Raw genomic sequence first — 19,529 nt, forward strand, 5'->3', positions numbered from 1 at the left:
GCCGTCTCGTTGTGGCTCGGTGCGTGCGACGAGCAATCGCCCGCGTTCGCCGGAATCCACCTGACTTCCACCCTGCGGTCTTCTCGGGTACCCGACTTCTTGATGATCTTGATTGCTTTGCTGCTTACGCGTCCGTTCGCCAAGTTTCGGACGGCTTCTCGGGAGTCGCTCAATATTGTGTCGCAGTCGGTTTCGGTCATTGCCAGGTCTATGGCGATTTCCTCGGCATCCGTGGCGTTCTTGCTCCTTGCGCTCGCTGCCGTGGCTATTCTTCCCGTTCTTGCGTTGATCGTGACCGCGACGTATCTGCCTTGGCCGCAGTGTTGTACGGAACGGCGTTACAAGGAACGGCGTTCCTGGAACTAGTTCCTTTTTGGAGGAACGGAGGAACGCCACCGTTCCATTACGGGTCGGTGGAACTGTAACGGTAACTCGTTACGTTTTTGAAGGAACGGCAGGAACGGCGTTCCTGCCGTTACATCGCTAGGATTTGGCTGTTTTTGATGCCAAGGCTCGAGTACAAAAATCCACAAAGCGCTACTGCGTTTCTCTTCCTATAAGATGGTCAGTTTGCCCGCCCTTCAGCCATACGTGCTTCCTCGAAGGTCAAAGGCAGAAGAATAACCACGCAGTACGCCGAAGCTTATGCTTGCTTTCATGCTGGTTGTTTACGCGGCGTTCGACGGGTGAATAGCGTAGCCGCTAGAATGCTTTCACCTTTCATCGTTTGTCTGAGGAGGCCAGAATGCGCGTCTGGCCGGTAGAATTGTTCCCTGGCGGGGAAAGAATAGAGATTTTTAGCGGTCCGTCTGTTCTGTCGTATGCGTTGTTACTGGGTGCACCGGGACCCGGCTGGGCCCTTGGGCATTCGTCGCGGTAGGGGGATTAGTTCCGCGGCCTGCCTTCGCCATGTCCGTGCCTCCGCACCCTTCCTACTCGCCCTTCCGCGCGCTCAGGAGCAGACCGTTCCCGGTCAACCCGGTAACAACGTAGCCAACGAAACGGACGGACTGCTAAACGGCATCCGGACATTTCGGTGTCGGACATTTTGGTCCAGGACGTTTCGGTGTGGACATTTGTGTGCATGGACATTTTGGTGCACGATGTCTTGGCCCATACATTTTGAGTGAGGGGATGTCCCAGGCATTCTTTGAACATTTTAGCTTTAATATTGTAATTTTGTGACTTGATGTGATTTTACGTTCGAGACTTGTGCTTCGCCGCCGTTCGTGGAAACGAGCGCTAAACCTTGGCGGAGCATTGCCACGTGAAACCCAATTTCTGTAGTAGATGGTAAAAATTAACGTTGTTAATTTGGATCCGTTCAAACATGTTTTTTGTTATTTTAACATTCATGTGAACAACCCTAATACTTTAAGTGTTACCAAAGCGCTTTCACTTCAACAACGGTGCAAGACGCTGCTGCTTTTAGTCTATTCCTGCCCCCCCCCCTCCCCCCCAGCAGAACTTCCGTGACAAAACAACAGAAAAACGAGGTCGATTAGGCGCGTGAGCATTTCGTTTTAATTATTCTCTCAATTAATCTCGCCTTCGTTGCATTCGGTGTCAGTTCTACTTAAAACTAACAAACCGACGATCGCACTTACGGTGGCGTTACTTAGGGGAAGGGAAAGCTGAGCCCCGCCGGCTACCAGCCCCCTAAGTAGAGAGAGAGGAGTGTTACTTGTGCTTCACCATTGCGTCGACTGGACTTCGAAAACGTGAAGACGACTGTTGCCGCTCTCGTCACACTAGCCTATTCATTTTTTGCTCCTTATAATGGGAGGAACCGATGTATACCTGGGGTGTCCATGATATGCGCGACTCGATGAGTTAATTCCCAAGGGGGCGACTGAAGGCGCAGAAAGAGCGATTCCTGGAGTGGGGGCGCCGTCGATATTACCGCGACGCGCGGAAGGGCGTAGCCAGCAAACGATAGTGGCCATTGTGTTCTCAGCGGATTTTTGGGTGGCTTTTTGTGTCACATTATAGAGGTTTCGTGCGCCCATGGTGAATGTAAAGCTTTTTCTCTGTTTTAAACGCGAAGTGTTCTATGTCATTGTTCTGAATGTTATCACCCAATTCCTGCAAAAGCCTCCACTACGAGGCTAGCAGTATGTTTTAAATAAAAAATAAAAAATCACTGCGGTGACGCTTCGGAAACCGTGAACTCCACCACGCCAGTAGGATTTTCAGGGGAAACGGAAAATAATATGGCTGAAAAAGAAATCTGGTCGAGATTCGTGCGTACAGGCGGAAGGTGGGAGGGGGGGGGGGGGGGGCGCTAGAACAAAGAATTAAAATGTGGTAAATGTAGGCTTGTAAACATTAAACGAAGGTTGGTTGTCCCGAACACAATGGGTGGAATTTGTATGCACAACCGGTACACGCTTAATCAGCATTTAGGACATTAGAACCTGCGGCTGTTTTCCAAAAGGCCCGTTTTTCCTCCCCGACAATATCCTAGACCAGTGTTCGCGAATTCATTTTAGCAAGGCAGCCCAGCCTACGTAATACTCTTCATAAGGTTTCTTTCATTCTGGGGGGCTAGCTGATGTTTGTTACGTTTTGGATATTGAGAGTGTGCATGTAATTTATGTAATTTGAGGGTGTGTAATTTAAAAAAAATACAAAAAAGACGGTAGACCATCATAAACACGGGTAATTGTCTTAGCTAAAAAAGAGCGAATATAAATTAACAACCTGTCATAAATGAAAAAAAAAAAACATGTGCTAAAGAATTCAATCGGCTGTATAACAGGTGTCCCCAGGAAGAGGTGTTAAACAAAAATATATAAATGTAGAATTTCTAAAAAATACCTGGCAAAGATAGAACAAGCATCAATCAAAAAAGTAAATTCACTGCTCCAGATTGTTGTCCATAACCCACGTTAAGCGGAAATAAAAATATTACGGCTGTCGCAAAATGGACTTTTTTCCAGTAGAGCTCTGCGCATGCGCTGCCCTCGCTCCCAGTGACCGATCCGCCATTCTTGGGGGGCAAACTGTAAACAAAACGGCGCCATACTGGATTAGCCAGTTGCGAACGCCGAGCCAGCTAAGTGCTGCTCCGCCTTCTGAGCCCTGAAAGCGGCCGACAGATGGACGCTATGGCTGCCATCGAAAAAATTCTCTGCCACCCAAAACCATGCGTGGCGCCTGAGACGGCTTCCTCAACTGCGCAGCAGCGCAGGGCAGGTGGAAAAAAAGGGGGCGTGTTCTTCTATACTTCCCCAAGTGTGGTTCGGGTGGCCGCCGCAAGAGGGCTACAGTACTGGAAAAAGGTCCATTTGGTCGCCGAAATGTCCGTACACCGAAATGTCCGTACACCGAAATGTGCGTGCACCGAAACGCTCATACACCGATATGTTCGTACACCGATAGGTCGGGTACACCGAAATTTCCGCACCGAAATATCCTGCACCGAAATGTCGTCGAGCCGTCTGGAGTTTGTCCGATGCTCCCTGAAAAATTCGCCTAGGAGCGTTTCTTTTGATGATCTTTATCTCCAGATAATCTGCTGCCGGTGGTATTAATATTCGTATAATATACGTAGTTCGACGTGAGTTCTAAATATCTCACTTAATTTCTACCCAGAATTATCCGACACTATATTTTAATTTAAAAACCTAATTGTAACGTTAATGTAACGACACGTTCCAATTTTCGAAGTGGAACTGGAACGCGTTCCTTCTCAATAAAGGAACTTGTAACGGGAACTCGTTTCAAAATTAGCAAGGAACGAGGAACGAGCTTTCGTTCCTATTTTGGAGGAACGTGTACAACACTGCTCGGCCGTAGTCCGCCGCGTCGACGTATCTCGTTCTCGGGTCGTTGCTCGCCGATGTACTTGGCTCTCGCCCTCCACCTTTCTCGCTTGTATTCTTCGGTATGGGACTCACGCGTGTGTTTGCGCGCATTTCTGCGTCGAGTTCGTGAAGTTGTCTTCCCGTGGCTTGGTGTCCTTAGCCCAGTGTCTCTAGAATGGTTGTGCCTGTCTTGGTTGACGATAGCCGCTCTCGCTGCGCCTCCAGTTGCGCCTCGATGAGCTCGTCTACCGTGTTGTAGGTGCCCAGTTGCACTCGTTGACTCGCTCAAGCCCAGCGCTCGCTTGGGCATCCTCCGTACCATAATGTCGATTTTGGCCTTTTAGGTCTGCGTCCGCTTATGGTACGCGGCCGTGTAGGCGACGTGGCTGATTGCGAAGGACTGCATCAGCCTCGACAACCCCTCCTTACGCATGCCCGTCTTCTTGGTTGACACTCGCTGTAGCAGCCGCATCGTGCTTGCCGTCTTGGTTTCCAGCTTTCTCATGAGGTTCTCCTTGTTGCCTTTGCCGTTGATGAGCATGCCCAGCACCTTGATCCCCTGCACTTCGGGGATTCGTTGGCCCGTCTTTGTGATTAGTTCTAGGCGGTTGCATTCTCTCGAGAGCGGTGGTCGTTTGCCCGGCTTGCGGGGGGAGTACGTCAGAAGCTCTGACTTGGCCGGTGAGCACTCTAAGCCCGTCCCTTCCTGTTTCTTCTCGATGGCCGTGATCGCTTTCTGCATTATTCTTTCTATGCCCGCGTCCGTACCACCGGCCCTCCATAGGGTAATGTCGTCTGCATAGACGGTGTGTCCGACGCCCTTGACTTCCTTCCGCCACCGCTTCGGCCACGCGGATCATTACGATGTTGAAAAATAGCGGCGATATTACCGACCCCTGCGGGGTTCCCCCGCCACTCGCGTCTTGCTCTCGTATTTCAATTTCTTCCGCGCGTAGCCCCATCTTGCGGCCCGTCAGGAAGTTTTCTATGTACGTGTAGCTTCGCTCTCCCATATTAAGTCTCGACACTTGCGCCAGTATGGCCGAGAGTTTTAATCGGTCAAAGACGCTCTGTATGTCCAGTCCCAATATCACTTTACTGTCTCTGGTTTCGTTTTCGATGATTTCTTGTTTTAGTTGCAGCATGACATCTTGGGTGCTTAAGCCTCTTCGAAATCCGTTCACCGAGTCCGGATACAGCCCCTCTTCTTCAAGATGGTCCTGCCACCTGTACGCCAGCGCGTGCTCGATGACTTTCCCCACGCACGATGTCAGCGAGATGGGACGCAGGTTTTCGATGCTCCGTGGCTTGCCCGGTTACTGGATGAGCGCCGTTCTAGCCCGTTTTCGCACTAGCGTAAAGATGTCGAATAAGGGGGTGGTTTAGACGAGTCTCATAAGATGCTTGGGCGATCACCGTTCGCCCCACGAACACGGGGAAGAAATAAGGGGTGAAACCGCGCAATCCGGTCCACGTGGGACACAGCGGAGCACAAGTAGATACAGCGAACCCTAGTTACAATAAAATCACCGGTATAACAAAATGACTTCGCTATAAGCGGTTTTTGTTAGGAGTGGGGAGATACCCTGCACTGCACGCTCTGTAGTTGGGTCAACTAAAAACTGATAATTAGGCGAAAATTCCAATAAAGTGGTTTCGTTATATTGAGGTTTCGGTGTAGTGGTGTGGAACGATATCATATTACCCCTCTTGGGCGCAAGGGTCATGACCCCTTCAGCAATGCACTGTAAGCCGGTGCGGCCGGCTGATCATTAAAGTAAGGAAGGAGCACAGGGAAGATCAGTGTCGGTGTGCCTGTGTGTTCAGAAATACATGTCATTACGTTCTACCTTCGTGCCAATATAAGCAAAGCAGGAATCAATCTTAAATTAGTTTCGTGACCAATCGCTTGAGTCGGCGAAAACGACGACAAAGGCAAACGATACTGTTTGATTTAGCCTCCGAGGCCAAGCTATATATAGTTAGGTCCACACAGGCGACGTCGACGGAGCTTTTTCCGTAGGTTTTCGCGAACTGCGAAGCGGAATCCTCGGGGGTGTTCTCCCGCACGTCACTTTTGGGCGCACAGTCTGATGATTGTAGGGTATAACACGCCGACGCAACGCAGGTAATGAGGCGCGCCGTGGTGGAGGGCTCCGGATTAATTCCGACCCCCTGGGGATTTTTAACGTGTGCCGAAATATCGTACACACGGACGTTTTTGCTTTTCGCCTCTGTCGGAAAAGCGGCCTCCGCGGCCGGGAAACGAACCCGCGTCCTCATGCTCAGCAGCACAACGCTTTAGCCACTGAGCCACCGCAGAGGGTGGCGCACAGTCTGATGCAGACGATTAACAATATCCAAGGTCCTGTTAACTGACTTCGTTTTCCTCCTTTTAGCTTTTAAAGAGACCCTATGACACTTTTTTCAGTTTTTTGCGAAATATTAAATGCTCCCAGAACGTCGTCCACCAACACATCCCGTACTTAAATTACGGGGTCGCAAAGTACCTCAGCAAGAAATAACTGCCCTATGCCTATCTGTATAACTTAGAAACTTGCTGGAAAAATTTTTCTCTCTTTCGCGGTTCTCGCGTCCTTCGACCGCTGGAATTACGTCATTACAGTGGTGTAGCAGCTATTAGCCGGTTTTCCTTCAGTTGCATCAATCAACGTGCATTCTATAGCCACGTTAAAAAGAATGCCGCAATAGCAAAACGGAAACGGTAGGCGTATCTCCTGCGACGAGCAAATCACGCAGTGCCGCTCCGGGCTGGCGGTAACTATAGCTTTCACAGTGCTTCCAGACGCGAAGGGAACAGTGACGGCGTTTATCGGAAATGTTGCGCAGTATTTTTTAAGTTTCGGTAATTTATTTCGCCATAGCCGGGCATGAAAGCTCGTGCACAGCCCTGGAACAAGACTAAGCCTTGGCGTACGGAACATTTTGTCACTAAGCGCCGTTAAAACGAGCCCGCGCGACCAGACCAGCTTCCGTTTCGAAACGCTTCGCTGAGCTTCGTAGTTTCGTAAGCCTAGAAACACGCAGTCGCGGGGGTCTGCCCCGTGCGTGCTGTGAATCGCAGTTACCGCATTTTGCGGGTCTCCCGGGTGCGCCAGGCGTTTGCTTGTAATGACATGCTTTCCCCGTGTTTACATATGTCTTGGTACCTGGACCTCGTCGTCCGCGGAGTTTATTTATTAGGTGAAATAGCCCCCTTGTACCCCTCTCCCGAGAAAAAAAAAAGTATTTTGTGATGTCCGGCGTTAGTAAAAAAATTACACCATCTTCCCGTGGGGAACCCTGATGAAGATCGACGCATCATGGGGGTTCCGTGTGGTTCCATTGTGTTGCCGTTATGTTGAGTGATCTGGTGTTTAGTAGTGCCAGAGGGAATTCAGCGTCCGGGTCCACACCGGTGGCAAAGGCACGCAAGTACTGTTGTGTTACGGTGAGTAGGTGGTGGCTCTCGAGGCGCCGAAACTCGTCCTTCATGTTCTTGTCGATGTTGTCGTCTCTGTGGTAGAATCGGTAGTCTCCGTCAGCGTTGGTGAGGTTAAAGGTTGTTGACGTTGGTGCACCGGCTGAGAGTAACGTGCGCGCCCTCTTCTTTGCAGCTTTGTCTTCTTCTCTTTCTTCTTCTTCAGCGGTTCCCCTACGGGAAGATGACGACAGTGGTTGAACGCGAAGCTATCTCGTGATGGATTCTTTGGTTGGCCAATCCCTAGGGGCATCCTGCCATAATCATCATCAGAGGCGCTGCGGACGGGGCACGGACGCGGGACATCCACCCGAGCAAGAGATGCTTCGCATCTAAAAGTTAACTGGCATGTTGTTTTCTCTGGACGCCTAGGTGGCCCGTTGAAAACCAGTAAAAGATCACTTGTTTAATTGGTGTAGTATCTGTCATTTCAAATTTTCCTAATCCTTTCTAAGGAATATTTTGGATTATTGCTATCCCTGCAATCCGCTTCGGATGCGAGCAAATACCTTTGAGTGTTTTGAAAAAAAAAAGGCTGTTTTGCTGCGAGGAAGAGCATTTCAAGAGCTTGATTGCAATGCTTGAATCAGATCAGTTGAAATTTTTTATTGATTTGATTATGGGGTTTAACGCGCCGACGCTACACAGGCGATGAGGCACGCCGTAGTGGGAGGCTGTGGATTAGTTTTGACCACCTGGGGATCTTTAACGTGCGCCTAAGTCTCGAACACATGGACGTTTTCGCTTTTCGTCTCCACCAGAAAAGCGGCCACCGCCACCCTCTCTATCAGCGTGCACTGGAGAGAGAGAGAAACATTTTATTGAGCCGGTGAAGTGGGAGTGGTTCCTTATTCCAGGAAGCCATGCGATGAGCCGGCAGCCTTCGCTCTGGAGGCCAAACGTGTCTGGACGTCCAGATCGCTGCTGGTCACAAGGTTCTCCCACAGCTCAGGGGTGGGAAGGGGGGATGGAAGAGGGGGGAGGTTGGGGTTGTGCTTGCACTCTAATATGGTGTGGGGAAGAGTACCGGGTTGTAAGCAGAACTTGCATGTGGCCGGGAATTGCGTGGGAAACATGCGATGGAGGCGGACTGGGTAAGGGAAGGTATTGCTCTGCAGTCGGCGAAGTGGGGATTCTTCTTCTTTTGAGAGTTTAGGATGCGGAGGAGGGAAGTGCTGTCGCTCGAACCGGTAATATTGAGTGATGTCCTGAAAAGTCAGTAGAGGGACGGACGGTTCGGTATCCTCAGTAGCCTGGAGGGACAGGGCGCAGGCTTGCTGGTGAGCAAAGTTATTGCCCGTCAGTGAGGAATGGCCAGGAGTCCAAACGAGGGTGACTTTCCGGCAGGGTTGATGCAAAGACAGTAGTTTTAAGGTTGAGTGGGCCACCCTTCCGGCTAGAAAGCTTCTGCAGGCGGCTTGATAATCTGTGATGATTACGGGGTTCTTCGTATGAATGAGGGCTAATGCGATGGCGAACTCTTCGGCAACTGGATCGGGAGGTCTGAGCTGGACAGCCGGTCCACCCACTGCTCTCACGCGAGACGGGGATTGGGTGGGTGTGATGGGGATTTTTGGCAATCCCGGACCAGATGGTACAGGGTGTCGGGATGGGGGCAATAGTTGGAGTTGAACTAAATTATGTAGGGAATATGGAGGAGTCCCTGTGATACAGGCACTTTACAGACTTGCAAGACATACATCACATCCCGGGATAAAGAATAAAGACTGCGGGTATACGTAACCTGTTCTTAGAAGTTGTGAATGCGAAAGCACTTACGTCCGATTGGACGTTGCTGAGTTCACCTCCGAGTGGGCGGGTTGACGTCGCAGCTAAATGGGAAGCGTATTTGATAAACCTGGCCGCCTGGACGCACCCCATGCTCGCCTATTTTCCGCGTCATACCAAAAGAATCGCACACCTAATAAACGTGTTGGTTGACTAAACTGAATTGTAAGGTACCAAACAATCCTTATTGTCGAAAAGGATGCGTAGAATTGACCTAAAACAACGTGCTGCAGAAAATCAAGGCTCCTTTTTAATAGGCAGATGGTTAAAACACGAAGCTTCCTCCCACGCGACCTGAAACCAAAGTCCAAACTGCTTTTTGGCCATGCCGGAATGGCTCATTCGGACAGACATCGGCTTCATATTTCGGGGTACCCAGGTTCGATGCCGACCCCGGGAAGCTTTTTTTTTTTATTTTTTGTTAAGGCGCTTGATGGGCCTTTGTGGAATCCAATTGTGTAAGTTGGCTTTTCTGCAGTGCATCTTGGTCGAAACGATTGGGATTTTGAAGACATTACTTTTCTAACTGAACAAGTGAACTGAGATGGGCTAGTTGGTGCAGTGTCCAGCGCAGTGTTTGTCTTTACTTCCTATATTACCGTTTTTTGGCGCTGTTTTTTCCAAGTATTACCTTTCGATCAGGGGCCCTATCCGCGACTTCATGAATTCTGCGTGAATTCGTGAATTTACCGGAAGCCTTGTCTGATTGCCTGTCAGTTTTGGTCACGTGCTTCAAGCTGACTAAGTGGCTGGGTGTGCTTTCGTCATTTTGACATTTTCATGACGTTTACCGGCACCAGTTTTAGTTTGCCTTATTTCTCTACTGAAAGCGCATAAGTCTTGGCTGCATTTAAAAGCTAGACGAAATGCAGCAGACATTACAACGGCATTACAATAACAATATGGCTTGTAGGTCACGCCCTCTCTTTGATTGGCTGAGGAGATGTGACGTAATAGAAACAGTTGACGGAAACTTTTACGTGTGACAGTAGCAACTTCAGCCTGCGTGAGAGTGAGGTTATGTTACTTAACAGCTTGGGCAAAAAATGTCACCGACCTTCGGCGCCGTGAAATCCCCGTGAATTTGCAGCAGACGCCGTTTCGGATGACGCGCTCTTTAAAAATGTTTTCTAGCGAAAGAAATAATAGTTTTGACTGGTTACGTCAGCCATAACTGAGCATAAAAATGGCATCCCGTATTTTGTTTTAATGTGCAGCAATAACATAGCAAATAATTGTTTGGCGTAACAGCAACACAAGAAGGCATCTCCATGAAGGCCTCTCCATGACAAAGGGAACCAATCGCATGACATTTGTCCACTCTCCTCCTAGTAAGTTTGTGGGTAACATGATTGAGTTCAAGAGAAAAATAACTAGGAAAACTGGCTGTTTTATTCATTACTGCGCTGATCGAGTTCGAGCTTGACGAATGAGTGAATCGGCGGTATCAATACGCTCTGCCGTTATCAGGCGTGGCGTTTCGCTGTCTTTACCCCGTCATACAACCAATGGTCACGGCCACCTTTTTCTGTAGTCATGCCATCAACTTGTAACATAGCAGCCGACGATGGCATGCCGGCGGCGACGGCCGGGAAGGCGGTAACGCAGCAAAGCTTGCATTGGAGCAGACAGCTCAGCTATGTTACTAAATGCGATTGGAAGAAATAAATAGATAGGCAAAAATGTTGTGTGATGGTCTTTAACTTAATGCATATAGACGTTCCACTATCGCCTTGTGGCGTTGACGCCAATTTTAACCTTGAGAACTGTGTTTCTCTTTCCAGCCTCAGCTGCCGTCCTAATACATGTCAAGTGTCTTTATATCTTTTACGCGCAATATCTGATAACTTTGTTGTGATCTTTGTGAGCTGAGCGTCAAATTACACTGGATGTCATCAGAGCTATCGTGCACACGTCACTGATTGCTTACCTTTTACTTACGCTAAAACATGGCGAATTCAGCGATAATTTACGAAGTCGAGAATGGTGCCTCAGAGAAAGTTTTCGCGTGTCAACCATCTTTCAATTGATCCCCGATCACCATAATCGTCAGAGGAACCTGGCTTTCCTGCAGTGCGTTTTGGGCCAACGTCGTCATCAATGGGACATAGAAAGCTTCGCTTTAAAAGTAAATGTTGCTGGTCTTCGGGAAAAGTAGAACCACTGGGGCTCGAACAAAGGTCTTCAGCGTGAAAACACATGACTCTACTCCTAGGCTACCGAGGCCGAACAGAAGAGCTGTATTAGCAGTTGATCAAGAGAGTAAAAGGAGTATTCCAGGCGAACCGGTTGATGGTGCTAGTGGGAGCCAGCAGATGGTGCTAGTAGATGGCGCCCGGCGGCCACATTGGCCAATCACGTTGGAGGCGGAGAGAGAGAGAGGGGAAGATATATATATATATATATATATATATATATATATATATATATATATATATATATATATATATATATATATATATATATATATATATAGAGAGAGAGAGAGAGAGAGAGAGAGAGAGGGAGAGAGAGAGAGAGAGGGGCGTTGGGGCGGCGTGATCGGCTCGTGCTCCATGCTCCATAGACTCTGGATTCAGTTCCCATCCGGTCCCAAGTTTTCCCAATCTCCTTTTCAGCTCAATTACTTTACATCTATCCTTTTCAACCATTTCACGAGCCTTTTTACTGCCACAAGCCTCTGCACGCCTGCTTTTCTTCTCGATTTAAAGCTTTTGCGTTAAAATAAGAGCAATGAATTTACGACAAGACATGCGACCCGACGTAAGAGTAATGCGTTAGAGAGTGAGATGTAAGGTATACTCAAGACGGTTAACAGCAACCAATAAGGAGGTTCCAGCAGATGCACAAAGCCACACTTCGATTACTTTGACTCAACTTTATAAGCCGTCGTAAACCTCACTAAACTATTTTAATTTGAAATAAGACATTATTTAGCTGTCTTACAAGACCAGGAGCACACATATGGTGCACTGCGACTAACGTGTGCGGTTTACTATAAGGCTGTGCATACTAAATGCGGTTTATTTCCCTCAGCTTCATTGGTTAAACCACCTGATTATTGCCGTTATTTAGAATAGGGTATTACAGTTATTAGGCGGTCCCAGACATGTCACACCAACACGATGTTAGTGTTCCACGAAGTTGCCGACATCAAAGTTTTCTCTGAAATTGCGAGCGCCAGCGGTGGCTCTAATGACAGGCTTAGAAAGTTTTCTAATTGTGTATTCACATCAGCAAGATTTAGGTAGATGGCTCATTTGTTCCGTCGAAATTGCTCAAGTTGAAGTATGACTTGCGGCAAAGTGCAATAAAAGGTTGCTTTTCGTTCATCGGTGCGGTTTCACGACGTTAATTTAAACGAAGAAGTATTGACAATTAGAGTCACCGAAAAAAAGAAGCAGAACCGACAACGCCAAAAATGTGTAACGGGAGCCGTGTTTTGAGCCCCAGCTGTAATTGACTTGGTTTCTCCCAGTCGTGCTCTGTTAAGCATCGCAATCAATAGCGCACGCCGTACGGCCAGTGCCGGAACGGAACGTTTAAACGACTTTACGTGATCGCAGCGCGAATCCTTTTTTTTTTTTCCTTGTCTTTTTTTCGAAAGCGTAGGGAAGATGAGCCTGCGTTTATCGTAGCTCGTTTTCCTGAACCTCTAGGCCTTGTGAGCTTACGAACGGGAAATCGAGCTTGTGGTTCAAGTAATTAGCAATTTATAGGCATTACATCTAGTTAAGTCATCGGGTAATTCAAATTTTAAATTTCAGCAGAAAAAAATTTGCTTGTTTTCTTAAATTTTGGGAAGCACTGAGCCCACATACAAAAACTGAAGCTGGCAGTGGAAGTACTTTTCTTTTAGATTTACAGCCATGTCGTCAAACTAGGACCTCGGTTCAGGTCACCCCGACATCAGCCAGGTCTTCACTGCAACGCCTTCCTCTTTCTAGTGCTCGACTGTAGAAAAAAAAAAAACAAATTGCGATAACCATCGAAACAGGCGTCCTTGAAAAACTATTTGCCAGAAAACTGGCTGTATTGGTTTTGTCTTCCATGTGCTACGGGAACTTTGGGTAATGTCCTCAAGAAAGGACATCAGAGCCTAAGGAAGCCCTCCCCTTCCCTCCCCTTCCCTCCCCCTCAAATAACAAAGTGAGAAAAAACTACGATAGAGCCCTTGAGCCCTTGAGCAGTTCTTCTTAAATGTCTTATAATGCGTATGCGGCTAATTGTGACAGCAGTTTTGTATGCGTGGTCGTACAAGAATGCTTTACAAATGCAATAGCCCATTCTCCAAAAAAAAAAAAAAAAAAAAAAAGCTGTTTTAACTCTCAAGTTGGAATCGTCGAATTTGCAGAACGCCGAGCACTTTAATGTCGGCTTCACTCCTGCACACATTCAATAATGAAAGGGGCATTTCCCAGCGTCATAAGAAGCTTGACAGCAAAGTAGAGAGGCTCTGGGGTTCCGTATTCTATAGTGCCTCCATAAAACCCCATGTGTACCTGAGATATACCGAATGCATTTAAAGTTGGCTTCGCTTCGGTGACATGGTCACTGCCTAAACCTTAACAGCGAGTGGCCGGTTCTGGAAAGACACTCCTTTTCAGTGACGTACGCTGTCATATATTATATGAAGACTCTCGGGCCTTGATTAGATACCTCCATCAAATCTCGTACATTCCTGTAAAACATTATAAACCGAACCCCTTTAGAATAGGTTTCACCACTATACGCAGCTTTATTGCTGAGAACTCAATTTTCAAGGGGCCGAACAAAGAGTCTCACATTAAAGTACGATGATCCAGGGGCCATTTAAAAATGCCTAAATAAGACCCCGTCTATCCCTGTAAAAAAAAAAAACTACAAATCTAGTAACAAAAGCCTGATCAGGGCTAGTTGGTTGAACATACTGAATAATTTGAGGCGCTAAACAACGGGAACCAGAAGAAACACGTAGACATAGACAAGGCGCCTTGTCTGTGTCTACGTGTTTCTTCTAGTCCCCGTTGTTTAGCGCCTCAAATTATTCAGTACAAAACTAGGCTCTAAAATTGGCTTTACAACATTGCTTTAGTGCATTGCTACAAAAAAATGTTTTTGAGAAATGTGTGCGGTGGTGGTGGAAATGTTTATTAATTTGTTCTCTGTGAGGGTCTCCGGTATGTCACAGACTTCACACGCCTCACTGTGTACCATTCCAATCCAAGATGATGTGGGAAAGTATTGGCCTGAAGCAGGCGGATGGTTGTCTCATCTTCTTTGGGAAGTTTTGAATGTGGAGCTGGGTAATGCTGCCGAGTCACTCTATGATACTGCGTGATTTCTTCAAAAGTGGCCAGTAGGGAGAACGCCGGTAAATCCTCTGCAGCCTCGGAGGTAAGCGCACAGGCTTCCTTTTGGGAAAATGTGTCGCCCATCTATGAAGCGCCTTATTTGAAACATCAAGGCCCAGGCGCCCTTCATTGTTACGATTTTCGTATACGGCGAAAGTGCTACTCAACAAGCGTTTCAAGCGGACAGAGACGGGTTCCCTCGTGAAGTCCATGTATAAATGTTTTTCCCTTAACGTTTGAGTACCCGCCGCGGTGGCTCAGTGGCTATGACGTTGCGGTGCACGCTAAGCACGAGGAAGCGGCTTCGACTGCCGGCAGAGACATACCACTGTTCGAGGCGAGGAGCTTAGGTCGCCCACAAACTTAGGTCTGCTTAGGTGCTTTGACGGCGAGAAGGTGCTTCGAAGGCGAGAAAGGCGATTATCAATGACTTCTTTACTGCTTGCTACATCGGGTTTGCGTCCATTTCTTCTTCGCTTTCATTTCTTCACAGAGTGTACTGTTGGGCGAGTTGGTGGTTCATTGTAAAAAAATCCCGCCATCTCCACGAAGTGAATGATGATGAGAGGGGCGAAGCTAAAATGCTTATCGGTAAAACCGTGAAACATTCGCCCACACATCATATAAAGACTCGACACGTCAAGCTTACAAGCCCGTCGACGACGTCGATGTTTGTGGTGATTATGTAGGGCTTGTTTGGGACGATGACAATCTCCATGGGTAAGTTGGGGAATTCGGTGCGTGACATTTTAGCCACCTTGGCCGTCGCCTTCTGCAGAGCGTCTTGTGTCGCGTACCCCCGGTACGTGCCTTCAGCTCGCAGGCGACGAACGACAACCTCTTCTTCTTCCTCTCCTCCTTGTTGGGTAGCAACGAACGCGTTGAACGTTATGACCTCTTCGGCCAATCTTAGGTTGGCCAATCCCTAGGGGGATCCTGCCACAATCATCATCAATCTGCCGTGCACGGCCGGGACAGGTTCCGAGCAAGAGGAGCTTCACCCCTAAAAATAGCTACAGCGCGAATAGAAACAAGGACACAGAAAGACGACTGGACGATACGCTGACTTCCAACTGAATTTAATACGAGATACTACAAAGACAGGTGCGAAGAACCTTGGGTGCCACGTAAAGCATCGTGTGCAGTACGTCCTATGTGTGTAGCGTGTGGTTTATCGCATTCCCCTGAGGACATGTGGGTCAATTTACGTAGGTCAAACTGGCAGGTGCCTTAATGACCGATTGAGGGAGCACGACAACGTCAAAAAGGGAAACGATGGGTTTTTAGCCTTGCATTGCAAATCTTGCGGGTTCGAACCTCAGTTTGACCATAGGAAGAGGAAGAAGGAGGTAAATCATCTTCCTCATATCATAGGAGGTGATAGAAAGAAGTGGAAATCAAACTACGCGAGAAATAATTGAAGCACACGAAATTGAAAGGAATGACAAAAAAAAAGAGATAGACAGTTAATAGATGTCCAAAATAGAGATAGATTTCCTTTCGAACACATGCTGTACTTCGGGCATGACTTAATTTGGTGTCTTATAGATAGTGCCAAGTGCGTGAACTCGCGTTGATATGGTGGTTCGATACCAGAGATTATACTTCTATTTTATGTTGTATTTTTTAGGTTTTTTAATATTTTACTGGTGTTAACATGAAGAGTGCGTATAAGAGGTGCAAGGTTTCTCGTATCAAATTCAGTTGGGAGTCAGCGCTCGTCCCGCCGTCCTTGTTTCTATTGGCACTGTAGCTTTTTTTTTTTTTTTTTTTTTTCATTTCTTCGTATTGTAGCGCCAACTATATCCGACAGGCATACTGACTCGAATTCACGCGACAGCTCTCTGAGAATCGGAGCTCTCCGTGGCTGGCGTGGACCTGTTCTACTCCCGTGCCATCACGTTCACCTCCAACGCGGCACGCACCAGGATAAGTCTTGTTCCCCTCCGGCAGGGTGCCGAGTTGGCGCAGTGGACACACACTCGGCTCCTACTCTGGAGGCACGGCTGACAATCTCACGCGAACCCAAGTGTGCCTTTATTTATTCATTATCTCTTTACAGCGGCGGGCATTCTGCTACCATTTGTTTCTGATGGCGATGACGACGGTCACTTTTCGGGAATGATGAGGTATCTTAGACTTCCGTCTTGCAACGCGCGCATATTTCATCTCGGGCTGGATATTCCCGGGCACTAAATGATCATACAGGTGCTCCCGAGTGGGAATTCTCAGACATTGCGTAAGACCTATTTTCAAATAACTGCTCATTCCCGCACATATTATTACAGCCCCGTTTTCATTAAATGATAGATTTTTACAATTGAAGAATACGTCATATTCATGGCCCATATAGACCTATAGAGCGCGCCGTGTAATGTCTTACGCATTAAAATATATCCGTGGTGTACCCCTACGCCGATCCTTGTAACTATATGTAGCTTTGGCGCGTAAGACAACCAGGAGTTATATGTGTTGGAGAGATTTATAAGTCATTTGTAGAGGGTCGGTCAAATATCGGATTTAACACGTTTTAAACAAACAATAGTTACGATTAAGAGTACATGGTTTGTTGTTTCTTTGAATTAAATTAATTAATTAATTAATAATTATGCACAGGCGGTACAAGCACTTTCGTTCGTCAGTTACCATTATTTCGCGCGAATCCTAGCAACATATTCTAATACACCCAATATTTGGATAGAGGTGGAGTAATTTATTACGTAATACCGCTAGCTAGCTTTCATTCATGCTTTAGTTTTGAACAATTTTGGGTAGTGCATTTTTGCGGACTAGACGCCTGTATTTTGCACTCCCCTGGGAAATGCCTCAACCGGCCTCTGCCACATTATTTTTTTATAAAAATAAAACCCAAATTCGTCAGTTAAGAGCGCCATTTATTGATGGTTCGCAAACTGGCTCGAAATTTTTATCGAGAATTTACAAGTTTCTAAGTTTAAAAAATGAAGAACTTCAAGTATAACAAGAACAGGTTATTCTAGTGCCTCGTTGACCTTTGTTCATTTATTTTCTTGTTTAATGCATTTTCAACATTTAATTTTCTTTAAAAAAAAAAAAAATATATATATATATATATATATATATATATATATATATATATATATATATATATATATATATATATATATATATATATATATATATATATATATATATATATATATATATATATATATATATATATATATATATATATATATATATATATATATATATATATATATATATATATATATATATATATATATATAAAGTTACGCAAAACAGATTTGCGATCGATTTGGCACCGGAAATTCCGACCAACCCCAACCTTCCCCCTTCGTTTTCCCATTAATCCGTCATACCATTTCTTCAAGACGACTTACTTTTTCGGCGTCAAAGCTTGTCTGTTGTCAAAATCTGCTGCTCTGGCAGATGACGAACCAGCACTACGAAACTTTCCTCGGGCCAGATGTCACGAAGCACCAACACAGTCGGAAGAAGAGAGGAAATTGGGCAGCAGCCGAATGAGCCCCACCCCCGCAAGCGGCGTGAACTTGTCACCCGAGGAACTCAGTTTGGAGCCGACCACGCTCTTCGTTCCTCCGTAGTCACACTGGGAGAACTTATTAGTCGATGGTCCGTCGCTTAGCACGCGAGCGGGCGCTTCTCCGGCTGTCGTCCGCACGCGACGACCTATGCGCTACCATTGGTCGATAAGTCGTCAGGCGTGACGTAGGGGCTAAGCCGCACGCTCGCATTGGTCGACAGGCTGGCACCGGTCAATACCGATTGGCCCGATGTGGACTGGCTGTTCGGGGCTAAAACGGCGAGCGATTTCATTGACGCGGATTTCTCCTCGCATCGTAACTCTTCTTCGTTTTTCCTTCTTCCTTTTTCTTCCTTTCTTCTTTCTTTTCTTTATATTTCGCGTGCAACCTGACATTGGCGTGCGCCAGAGTCTTCGTGATTTCGATTTGTTGTGGCGCGCTCACTCAGAGATTAGAGCCGCAGCTGCTGGTCTTGGCGAACAAAATAAATACCGATAGTACTACACATATTGTCGCGATGCGAACCCTAGAAGAATATCTTTCTCGTGCTGCTTGCACGAGAAAGGGATTCGTAAAAGACTGGAAGAAGACGTCGCGAAACGATATGCGATCACTTTGCTCAAATCTCCCTTTTTGCCCCGTGTTTTAGCATGCACTCTCAGGACGCCGTTGCCTGGTGCTTTTTTTCTTCGTTCTTTCTTTTTTGTTATGTGTGTGCCTTTTTCTAAATCAATTGGCCTAACCACAATGCCGTGGTTTTTCCCGAAAGCTTGCAAGTAAGTGCGCTGAACGTGAACGGTTAAGTGAAATTTCCTGGGCCTTTATTTTCGATTTGATTGACGACGTTTGCTTGGGCTGCGCGTGCGGAAAGAATCAATTTGCGGTCGCCTTGTTTCTCGGAATGCACAGCCGAGCGTGACCTCGAAATCATCGATCGCGACTCGCGGCGAGGTTTACTCAAAAAACGACGCTGCGGTGCGGGGCTTCCAGTTCTGAAAGATGATCCGTATCGAGTCAGCACTTCCGAAAATAAAACCCTGCAAGACATGCACTGCAGGACATGCACTGTGGAGGGAGAAGGGTCACGATTTTCAGCGAGTGTGCACGAGCCGCGGGTGCTCAGCACATTAGGTGCCCTGAACTGCTAAAGGGACCCTGCAACAAACACTTTTGTTAACTTTTTTTTTTCGAAATCTTAAATGCTTGCGGAACGAAGTCAACCAACACATACAGTACTTAGATTGGAGCGTCGCAGAGTACCTCAACCAAGAATTACTGCCCTATGCCCATCAGATAATTTAGAAACTTGCTCAAAAGATTTTTCTCTCTTTCGCTGTCTCGGCGTTCTTCAACCGCTGGAATTACGTCATTAGAGCGGTGTGGCGGCTATTGGCCGGGCTTCCTTGAGTTGCAGCATTAAACGGATTGGATAGCCACTTTAAAAAGTAAGCCACAATGGCAAAGCGGAAACGGAAGCGTATCTGCTGCAAGGGGCAGATCACGCAGTGCCGCTTTGTGCTACGGATAACTATTGTTTTCGCAGTGCTTCCAGACGCGAAGGAAAGAGTGA

The 19,529-nt window shown here is 47.0% G+C and overlaps 1 protein-coding gene across 1 annotated transcript in view; it reads right to left on the reverse strand.

Moving 5' to 3' along the window:
- Nucleotides 1-18,044, reverse strand: part of LOC144162683 (uncharacterized) — an 88,322-nt gene extending 70,278 nt beyond the window's left edge. The window contains exon 1 of the mRNA XM_077693318.1: nt 17,795-18,044. The gene's annotated coding sequence lies outside the window, so the exon portion shown is untranslated. The remainder of the gene's footprint in view (nt 1-17,794) is intronic.
- Nucleotides 18,045-19,529: the final 1,485 nt, after the last annotated feature.

The sequence above is a fragment of the Haemaphysalis longicornis genome, unplaced genomic scaffold, assembly GCF_048455015.1.
Source record: "Haemaphysalis longicornis isolate Haplotype H1 unplaced genomic scaffold, Haemaphysalis longicornis Haplotype H1 scaffold_12, whole genome shotgun sequence".
NCBI classification, from domain to species: domain Eukaryota; kingdom Metazoa; phylum Arthropoda; class Arachnida; order Ixodida; family Ixodidae; genus Haemaphysalis; species Haemaphysalis longicornis.